At 48.5% G+C, this 11,636-nt stretch overlaps 1 pseudogene; it reads left to right on the forward strand.

Annotated features, from left to right (window-relative positions):
* Positions 1–9,437: 9,437 nt before the first annotated feature.
* On the forward strand, positions 9,438–11,435 carry LOC144109678 (uncharacterized; annotated as a pseudogene).
* Positions 11,436–11,636: the final 201 nt, after the last annotated feature.

An 11,636-nucleotide genomic window follows, 5' to 3' on the forward strand; every position in this document is an offset into this window, starting at 1 on the left:
TAGTTCCCTGCTCTGTTGTGTGCTATGGATCATAAATGGATCATAAATGCATTCGCTGTTTTTTCATCTTTAACTAAAATTATCTTTATACAATCAGCTCAACACCCTAACAAGTGCTTTTTGTTGATTGAAACATTCAAATGATCTTAGGAGAAATTAGTCAGGACGAATAAATCCTCAGCCCGAAAGGCACTGCGCATTAAACATTGAAATTTGATGCATATATCGAATTGGTAAAATTTGTGATTTAAAAAATCAACCGCATTGAAGCATGCTAAGGTAAACACCCTTTTAACCTGTTTTAGAATTTTAACTAACGGCTCAGTACACTCTAAAACACAACTATAGCCAACAAAGGTCAATTATACAATATACAGTATGAAAACTGGTAGCATATGAATTTCTATGAACGCAACTATAAACAACACAGGGGGGATGGCTATCAGTGTTAAATAAAAAACTTGGTGTCATTTGCTTTCATTCAATGATTTCAGTTTCAATGGGAGTGTACTAGACCTTAGAAATATATAATTATGGTGGCGAAGGTGTATATCATTTCACTTGACAGCAGAAAAGGAGGCGTAGAATAGGAAATGAGTTGTCACCTGAACTATATAGGAAAAGAAAAATACATCGTATCACTTCACGTATCCCGTCATCCTCTATACATTTTTGATGTCCGCTTACTTAGTCGCTTGCTTATCTGCCTCAAATTCAATAGATTATAGACATCCCAAGAAAAAGAAAAACAAAGATTGCGTTGCCCTCGATGTCTCAAGACTGCCTATTTGATATGCTGCCAGTTAATTCTGAACTCGTAGCCAGATTCACATTTCATTAAAGCGTCAAGAACCATCGCCGTCTAGAGCAAGGCAAGCGACAAATTTAAAAGCATAAAAAGTACAGTTGCCATGCAAGGAGGAAGCCGATCATTGCGGGCGACACAATTTTTTGTCGTATTTCTGTCGCTCGACACAACTCTGTGTTGAGCGATAAGCGTTCTAGTCATGCGTTATGTCGTGCAAGAGAGCCTCGGGTCATGGGTTCTGCTGCACGAAAAAAGTGTCTGTAGTGGGAAGCGCACGCGCGATAAGCTGGACAAAGGAATATTCTTCTCAAAACGCTCATTTAATTACCACATGCAAGCGGTTTAATGTATCAGCGCATAAGCTACTTTTTAATGTTTAAATATTTCACCTCTTACAGTCCATTTACGTATTTTACTAGAAAATGTATGAAAATGCCAAATTTAAACCTTTCTCGAGAAATAATAATAATTGGTTTTGGGGGGAAAGGAAATGGCACAGTATCTGTCTCATATATCTTTGGACACCTGAACCGCGCCGTAAAGGAGGGGATGAAGGAGGGAGTGAAAGAATAAAGGAATAAAGAAGTGCCGTAGTCTAGGACTCCGGAATAATTTCGACCACCTGGCGATCTTTAACGTGCACTGACATCGCACAGCACACGGGCGCCTTAGCGTTTTTCCTCCATGAAAACGCAGCCGCCGCGGTCGGGTTCGGACCCGGGAACTCCGGATCAGTAGTCGAGCGCCCTAACCACTGAGCCACCGCGGCGGGTGAATGGGGCAGTAATTCAACACCATTTTTAAATGTGCAAGTACTTCGTGACAGCAACATGTAGAAGATTGGTGGTCAACAGTCAACGACTACCCTACATGTATCAAAACATTGGTGGATATTTCTTTATATTCTGTGAATGCCTACACTGCTACTGCTTATTGTAGCAAGACTTTGAAAAACAGTGACTAGCGAAATCGCATATACGGTCCACCTATAAATGTTAATTTGTCGAAAACCAGCATGATACGGTATTTAAGTTGCCAGTGCTCAGAAAAAAAATAATAAAGCAAATTACACACACGGGCCAAGGAACAGTTGGTACACGCACATGTACCAGTGAATGTGAAATCGTCTTGACACATGCCAGGTGCTTTCTGACAACATTCTCCTTGTCAGTTTTGCGGAATCTCGTTTTTGTTCAGCATAGAAAAGCGCCCTAACCGTACAATAGCTAATCCTTTGAATCTACTTCTTAGGTTAGGTGAACCCGCCGCGGTGGCTCAGTGGTTAGGGCGCTCGACTACTCATCCGGAGTTCCCTGGTTCGAACCCGACCGCGGCGGCTGCGTTTTTATGGAGGAAGAACGCTAAGGCGCCCGTGTGCTGTGCGATGTCAGTGTATGTTAAAGATCCCCAGGTTGTCTGAATTATTCCGGCGTCCTCCACTACGGCATCTCTTTCTTCCTTTCTTCCTTCACTCACTCCTTTATCCCTTCCCTTACGGCACGGTTCAGGTGTCCAACGATATACGAGACAGATACCGCGCCATTTCGTTTCCCCCCCAAAAAACAATTATTAATTATTAATATTAGGTTAGGTGAAATGGTTTACCTTTCTTCGTGTTTATTATTTACTTGTCTTTTTTCTGCTTAGACGCTCGCTGTTGTGAGGAAGTATTGTTGCAAGTAAAGACTGAGATAAACGCTTTACTTCAATTCAGGACTGTTCAGACAATGCACAGTGCCGAGCATTTCTTCTTTACCTTCCCTTGCGCACGTTGCACAAAATTCTACATAGTCGCATTAAGAGTCTGCCTGATGCGCATAGTGACGAGATAAACGATACTTAGGTTTTCATCATCGTCTCTTGGTGTTGTCATTTCAAGCTGGGCCCAATTACTCTTGTGTGGTAAAGGTAACGGTTAGCAAAATGCTTGTGGTGTCAAAAAAATATTTCGTAATTAAGAAACGCATGGCAGTATAAGGATAAGGTAGGAGCAAGAATCAATATTACTGAAGTTACTCTATCCGCAACTTTATTTAAATCAGAAAGCAAAGAGTAGCTTCTCCGAGCAGATTGAAAAGCTAAGAGGGCCCCTAATTACATTACCTTTGAAAATGCGATAGCATAAGAACCTCTGAGCGGCCACGTACCCCAACCAAAACCCTACAAGTTTAGGCAGGGATTCCCTTATTCCATTTCGCAACCTCCCAAACGTGACAGGTTGCGGGTAACAGCTGACTCTTTAGTCTGCCAACCTTTGCAGATGACAGGATTCTTCCCGCGGTAGCCGCGCACCTACCTGTCGCTCCCTCCTCTCCCCTAGAAGAAGCGAGGGAAATTCTTTGTCTACAGTCAAGACATTCGTGGCAGGTGGCAGACAGCAGCTGGCTCTTCCGTGCACCAGCCTTGGCAGCTGGTGCGCCCTGGTGCCGTCCGCTTTACATGCCGGATTGCACGTGGCGAAGTGTTAAACTTCCGATGGGTGTGGATGCGTGGGGCTTTTATGCTATCTCATAAAAGCACATAACCTAATGAAAAAAGACGCTTTAGAAACACTCTATAAGGACGCAGCTACTCAAAATATTAGTTGTGAAAGATGAGAACCATGAAACGAACAAAGCATATAGTTCGCGTAGTGATACACTGCCCAGAATTCAAGGCATATCTTTTAGCTCAGCCGCCAGTTCAGCGCGCGCTGCAGTTCTCTCGATGACTTGCCCAAACAGCTTGCCATCTTTTCTTAGGTCGTTGAAACGGCTTTCTAGGCTGTCCGCTGCCATATTGTGCATTAACTGAGTAGATATAGTGGTAGAGGGGCAAAGCTGTGCCTCAATCTGCACCACCCTTCAGCAGATAGCTGAGTCTCTAATAGAACAGAGGCACATAAACTATTTTACAGCATTAGAACTAGATTGCCCACTAGCAGGAATGCTGTTGTCTGCCGCGGTGATACTCGGCGTAACAGGCGCAGCCTCCGGTAGAGCTCTTGACAAACCTAGGTTGCTCTTCTCGAGCAACCTCTTCACAACCAGTCAACTGCCGCTTGCTACGACCGGAAGTTTGCTCATAATCAAAGGGGCAGGTGGACACCTGCCGCGGCTGGCAGGTCGTAATGACGTCACGAGGCTCGCGCCACGTCAAGGTAGTAATAAACCAAGCCAAAGTCAACGAAAAACAAGGCTTAGCAAATATACAGTAAGCAAAAGAAACTAAAAGGTAAACGAATATGAACAAAGCTAAGCTTAATCAGTTAAAGCGGGGGCCAATGTTTTCAGCTCCCACTACCACTCATCTCAACCTGCAGCTCAACACTCAAGGCATTGACTTTTATTGATAAAAATTCCACATAATTGCATAATTTCGAGAGCGAAAGCCAGTATCTGTAGAAATTAAGTGGTAAGGTTGTTAGCATTTGTGGTGTAGCTTCCTAATTGCACCAGAATGTTCTGTTTCTTTTTCCAGGTTCAGGTGCGCACTACAAGGAAGGCATAATGGGCAAAATTTTTACCAGCCTATTCGCACGTAGAGTTCCGGTCTTGCCGGACCGTTATTTTTCCGTACGCAACCCCTTCAATGAGAGCGACACGCTATTCAGGTTCAACCTATCCGATGGAAAACTTTTCTTGAGGGGAACTCTACCGCACAGAGAGGACACTAATGTGTGCCAATTTACGCGCTGGCAAAGTCCTGGCGGATTCTGCCAGGTACCCGTCGCTGGGTGCTTTGCCATCTACAACTGCACGCTTTCCTACGGAAGAGATGTCACGGACCAATTTAAAATCAAAGTAGACATGGAAGAATATGGTCCAGAGTTTAGGAACCCTGCTTATGTATCTATATACTTCATCATCACTAATTTTTCGGGTAAGTGGGCTTTGAGAATTATTGTTTTATTGCAAAAAAGTTGGTTCTTTTTAAAAATGAAGCAGTTCATTACGGCAATAAAACTGAGAGGAAAAAACCGATAGGAATAAAGAAAGTCCTATATTCTCATTACCATAGCTATAATATTTGTGTTGACTTAAATCGACCGACTGCTATCGCTAAATAAAGGTGCCACCATAAGCTTTTTATTTGTAGGCAATGTAATAAACATCACCTAGCCTTAGTTTTCTTGCCATTGCGAGAAGAATAATTTGTAATAATTATAGACTTCTTTTTTTAAATCTTAATCTTATAGTCTGTTACGATGTAGTAACCAATTAAGAAATGTTATTGCCATTATTCGCCATCATTCTGGGTTTCGATCTTCTAAAGGGTATTAATAAGTATTAACAGACTTGCGCAGCTGACTATACCCGCACGGGTAGTCAAATCACCAAGAAAAAGATTTCAACTCATTAATATTTTTCTCCTCTTAATACCACATTAAGAGGAAGCAGTACAAAGTACTGATACTTCAGGGAAGCGTTCAAGTTACGTATTTCTAGCGCACAAAGACGACTACCCAAGAAACAAATTGATCAGGAAACAGCGCTTGTGTCGCCGTCTGTTTGAGCTAGAAATTCGAAAAGTATGTTCCAACTAGCATGCAAGAATGCTCAAGTTACGTCTCGTACAAGTAACCTCTGTTTAAAAATGTTTGTTTAAGAATGTCGGTCTGAAGACCGCTTGACCTCAAAAAAACTCCTTTTGTCCTCGAGAGGTGTTCGTACTCACACCGGCTCAAACAGATCACCTTCGCTGGCGCCTGTATTATATCAGCACGTCATCACCACAGCCGACCATGCCGTGTGTAACTGCCAGTCTGTCGCAGAAATTTCAATGTGTCGTTGTCTTCGTCAACATCCGTCCGTGCGCCATAGGCCTATATTAGGAAAATACCGCTATCGCATTGCTCACTTATATAAAGTGTAGCGTCCCCACAATTTTGCATTCCGCTAGACCTAAGGCCCCATGTACAGTATAACGTGATTTTTTTCCAAAGCCTGATGACCCTAAAAAGCGAGTCTCACACCGAATATGACGGAAGAAAAAAAAACTGGCTTAAGCGCATAATTCCTATCTGGAGTAACCTGGCCAAATTGTTAATTTTCTCACTGTCACTTTTCAGGTAGGAATAAAAACTACTTATTTCTATGCCTATATTATCGGGATCGTTTGACTGTGAAATGATAGATATCACACGTAAGACCAGAACGCGTCGGGTGCTTTGAAAGAACAGTGACAGATTAGCTCGTCCGCTAATAACAAGAGAAACGTCGGCGTTCTAGCGGCATACAAGTCTCAAGACTATATTACATACTAGCTGTTCTAACAGAAAATAGAACCGGACAACTTGGTGCACACACCTGTTATGCATTGCGGGATAATATGCTGCACAATACAGGAGTAATCACAATGCCTGATTTCAGATACAAATTTAAAAATATCGTGGTCAAGCTGAACGTGTTTAAAAATCATGCCTCTAGGTTTAGAGCTACATCAATATCGATGGGGTCTAAACACAGGAATGACAACTTTCATGTTACTCTATAGGTCGATGTACGCGAATTCAACGATCCGCTCGGTTGGTTGGGCGGACGCATAACAGCGTAGCTGACTTGGTCAAATCTGCTTCTCTGGAAAAGCCTAAGCAAGATCGAAAACAACTTTTCTTTGTTGATTTTTAAATGAAGGGAGGTGCAGGTTTGTTTCTGGAATATTTTATACATTCCCGCTCATATATGCATCCTGCATGCGGAGAAATATTACGGGAATTTTACTTAAGCAATCGAAAGTTCGAAGTCTTCTCTCGTTTGAACAGAAGATAGGAAACCAGGATGCAGTGTTGATATCAGAAATGTAACAGTTTAACGTACATTTAATCTTTAGTGAGGTGAAAGGACATGTGGCTTGTCAAGGCGGGAACACCACGGCCGCATTGCTTGCCCTAATTGAGAGATCGGGCGATGGAGGCGCTTTCACAAGCTGCGCTTTCAAAAGCACGCGAGAAGCGGTGCCGTTTGCATTCAATGCGAGTGTGCCATCGCGTGCTACTGAGTCGTAGTATCCGCGTTGGAATTTGGCCGCGTTTCGATAGAGACGAAACCCATAGAGAGCCCATGTGCTCTGCGATGCCTGTACTGTGCACATTAAAGATCTCCAGGTGGTCGAAATTATTCCAGAGCCCTCCAATATAACGCCTATTTCTTCTTTCACTCCCTCATCTAACCTTTCCCTTGTCTCCACAGAGATTTGAGACAGTTACTGCCCCTATTCTTTTATTCAAAAGCCAATGTTTCATAGCGTGCCATGAAAGCCGCAGGGATTCCTGCAGGTGGTGCTGTTGGATGACTGCCTTCTTCCTTCCGAGGCCGCGACAGTTCCACTGCCACGCTGTTAAGCCTGCTGCTGTTGTTGCGTTGGCGGCCATGATTGCGTTGGTGTGTACGTGGTTCTCTGGTTGAGTGGATGTTGCGCGAAGAGGGGCGCAAACGTCGGGTGGCTCACTATCGGCTGTAGGGTCCTTTCGATGTAGGCGAATCTGTTCGTGTTCTCGGCTTTGTAGGTCTCCATTGTTTGCTTCATTGCTGTCACTGCTGCGATGTTAGCCGTGATGAATTGTTCGAGTTTAATGAATCTCGCTTCGAATTTGGCCCCGGGGTTGTCGATTCGATCGCTTTCTGTTTGCTTGCGCGTGGCCTCGACGGCTCGCTCCTTCGGTGCCGGTTCCTCTACGGCTGTGTCCTGGGTGTTCATGGTTGTTTCGTCGGCCTTGCTTGTGCTTGGCGTGGGTCTCTGTAGAGGCTCGTTGTTGCATAGCAGCAACTTACGGATCTCGGCGATCTCTCTCGTGAGGCTGTTGATGGTTGTTCGCAACGCCGCGTTCTCTTGTCTTAAGGTCTCGTTGGCTTCTCGCACCTTGTTTATATCGTCTTTCTTCGTGGCTTCGGTGATTTTCTGCGCGTTCCTTATATTGTTACCTTTAGCTGCGGCGACCCAGCTGACTCAATCACGTGATGGTGACCTTTTCCTACTGAGGCTTATCTTGCAGCAGCGGGTGTCTCTGGATTTTGGCGCGCGGTTCTCTGATGGAGTCCTTAACTTTCTCGCAGCTGGCGGCTTGTCGAGTGGCGGGAAATAGCTCTCCGACAGGACATCGCACATGCCGCGCGCAAGCCGGACGTGATCCTATTACAAGAAAAACTCACCGACGCACCGTTCCTCCGCGGCTACAGAGTGCACAAGGGCCAGCCCGACGGGTGAAGCCTGTGCATCCTGGTCAGGAAGGGACTCACGTTCGTTGAGCACGAGCTGCAAAGCAATATCAAGATCGAGCACACACTCACCGAAATCATCCCGGGCAAGAAGAGAAAAGGAAGAATATTTCTGCTCAACATCTACAGCAACCCATCGCAGAGAAAACAGATATTCAAAACAATACTGCACAGAGCCAGCACCGCAGCAGGCCGCAACTCGCTGATTGTCTGCGGCGACTTCACCGCGATGAACCCAGCCTGGGGCTACAACAAGTACACAGAAAAGGGCCGCGACCTGTACTAAGACGCCATGGAACTCGACTTCACCCTCATCACGGACCCGACGCATCCGACGAGAATCGGTAAATCTGTGTCCCGGGACACCACTCCGGACATCACGTTCGTCAAGAATGACTTCCGGGGCGCGATCACCTGGAGAAACACGGGAACCGACCTCGGAGCGACCACACCATCGTGGAAATCAGCATACCGGAACACAACGACACCAGCATCAAAACACACAGATGGATAAACTGGGATGCGTTCCGAGACGCCAGAAGCCATATGACAGACGCTGACGACGAAATCGAAGACACAGAGTCGTGGACGGCCGAAATCACCAAGAGCGTACGCGACGCGACCAAAGAAATTGAAACGGACGCGGCGATTGATAAAGTAGACAGCCGACTAGCGCATCTCATCGAAGCCAAGCAGTCGATACTCAGTCGCTGGAAGAAATAACGACTTAACAGCAGACTCAGAAAGAAGATGGCGTAGGTCAACCGAGCGATCGAGGAGCACTGCCACTCGCTATGCACGACACAGTGGATCGAGATCTGCAACGCGGCAAACGGGCAGATGTATAGCGGGAAGACGTGGAACCTGCTGCGGCACCGGCTCGACGAAACCAAGACCAAGTCGGACCAAAGGGACAGACTCGCCAAGCTCATACATCGGGCGGTCTCGGTACACGGCGCCGACGAACTCACCAGGCGCATCAATGACAAATTCCTGCCCACTACACCCACCGAGCAACACGCGCCGTATGGCGGCCTACCCAACGCGAAGCTCGACCGTGACATCGAAGTCGAGGAGGTCCGCGCGGCCCTGCACGACCTCAACAGCCGGTCGGCAGCTGGCCCGGGCCTCGTCACGAACAAGGCGCTCAAGAACCTCGACGACGGCTCGATTGAGAACCTCGCAAAATACTTCAACATGTGCTGGAGAGCGGCCGCGCTACCAAAGCAGTGGAAGACAGCCAAGACTATATTGATACCTAAGCCGGGGAAGCCACCGGACACGGACAACCTCCGGCCCATCTCGCTCACGTCCTGCGTGGGCAAGGTGCTGGAGCATGTCCTGCTCAACAGGTGGCAAGACTACCTGGAACGAGAAGGGCTGTACCGGACACGGTGATCGGCATCAGACAGCACCTAAGCACGCAGGACGCGATGCTGCAGCTCAAATACCAAATCATAGACGATGGCGGCAGCGCCCGCGAGAACAAAGCAATCCTGGGGCTTGACCTAAAGAGCGCCTTCGATAATGTGAAACACTCGGCGATTCTGTCCCAAGTCTCTAAGCTCAACATGGGCGAAAGATCATACAACTACATCAAGGACTTCCTCACGGACAGGACCGCCGAGCTAAGAGCAGGCGACCTACAAACGCAAGAGAAGAAGCTCGGGAGCACCGGCACACCGCAGGGATCGGTCATTTCGCCGATGCTGTGCAACCTGGTAATGATCGGAGTGGCCGAGAAGCTCGCGGACATCGAACACGTCAGGCACACCATCTACGCGGACGATATCACACGGTGGGTGACCGGCGGCAGTGACGCCCACATCGAGGGCGCGCTGCAAGCCACCGTCGACGCGATAGAAGACCAGCTGGAAGGCACCGGACTGAGATGTTCGCCGAGCAAATCGGAGCTCCTCATACTCCCACCTACCAACAATGGCAGGGCAAGACCAGACAACGCGAATGCGAAAAAATCAGAATCGTAACAAAATCCGGCAACGTTATCCCCGAGGTCAGCAAAATCATGACCTAGGCATGGTCATCGAAAAGCATAGAAGAAACGGCGCAACCATCGCCCGTCTCACGGCAAAAGCGGCCAAAGTTATGCGACTCCTCAAAAGAGTCACTTCCCGGAAGGCTTGCATGAGAGAGGAGAACCTAATCAGGCTCGTCCAATCTTTAATCATCAGCCACGTCGCGTACGTTGCAGCCTACCACAGATGGCTGCAACACGAACGCAACAAAATCAATGTAATCAACAAATAAGCGTACAAGACGGCGCTGGGCCTGTTCGAGTCCACGAGCACGACCCGCCTCCTACAACTCGGAATGCACAACACGCTAGAAGAAATAGCCGAAGCGCAACGGACCTCTCAACTGGAGCGGCTGTCCACGACCAAGGCCGGGAGGAAGATACTGGACGACCTGGGAATAGGACACTCGAACGAGGCGGAGATGAAGCTCCCCGTCTCTGAAGAGGTCCGACGCCAGATCAGAATCGACCCCATACCCAAGAACATGAACCCCGAGTTTAACAAGAGAAGAAGAGCGATGAGGGCCAAGGCTCTCATCGACCTGCACGCCAACGACGAGCACGCGCGGTGCGTGGACGCGGCCGGATACCAACGGATGGCCTTCGCAGCGGTCGTCATAGAGGCGTCGACCAGCACACGAGGACGGCAGCGAGCGTGAGAACCGCCGGAGCGAAACAAGCGGAAGAGGTGGCCATCGCCCTGGCCATCGCCGACGCAGACTGCTACACGGTGCTGAGTGACTCGTGACAGGCGGTGCGAAACTTCGCCAAAGGCCAAGTCTGCAGGGAGGCAGAGCGCGTACTACAAGCGACCAAACTGCAAGACAGAAGAGTAAGAATCAAGTGGTTTCCGGCGCACGCGGGCGACGCGTCGGAACGCAGGGAGAACCACAATGAGACGGCACACGCAGCGGCGCGAGCGCTAACCAACCGCGCCCCGGCAACACACCGTCCGACGTGGTTCGGAGCCAAGGACCGCATGACGGACTACAGCGAAATCACGAAGGCCTACCGCCTGGCTCGCAGGATTCTCCCACCCCCGCACCCGAGGCTGAGTCGAGCGGAGGCGGTACTACTGAGACAGCTCCAGACCGGATCGCTACCGAGCCCGGGACTGATGCATCGCATGTACCCCGAGACCTACCCGACCGATACGTGTAGAGTCTGCCCGAGGGAGACGGCAGATCACACGCACATCTTGTGGGACTGCATCAAAAATCCAATAGAAGCAAGATCAAGAACAATCCCGCCGCGGCTGGAGGCAGCCGCGAAGAGCAACGACCAAGACCAACAGCTATGGGCCGTCCAGCAGGTCCTCGGGGCGCTCGAAAGGCAGGGACCCAGCGAGCCGGCAACGGCAAGCGGAGACCCGCGCCGAGTAACGGCAACCTCTTAGACGACGTAGGCCCTCGTCGGGACGCGCGAGCGCTCACTGCAGGCAAAAATAAAGTTTGCTCCAATCCAATCCAATCCAGGTGGTGTCAGCGCCGCGGCGATGGCTCATTGGTAACGGCGCACGGCTGCTGACTCGAAAGACGCTGGCTCGATCCCCGCTGTGTCCGAATGATGATGAATTTTGATGGGGGCGAAATGCTAG

The sequence above is a fragment of the Amblyomma americanum genome, chromosome 11 (genome assembly GCF_052857255.1).
Source record: "Amblyomma americanum isolate KBUSLIRL-KWMA chromosome 11, ASM5285725v1, whole genome shotgun sequence".
Lineage (NCBI taxonomy): Eukaryota > Metazoa > Arthropoda > Arachnida > Ixodida > Ixodidae > Amblyomma > Amblyomma americanum.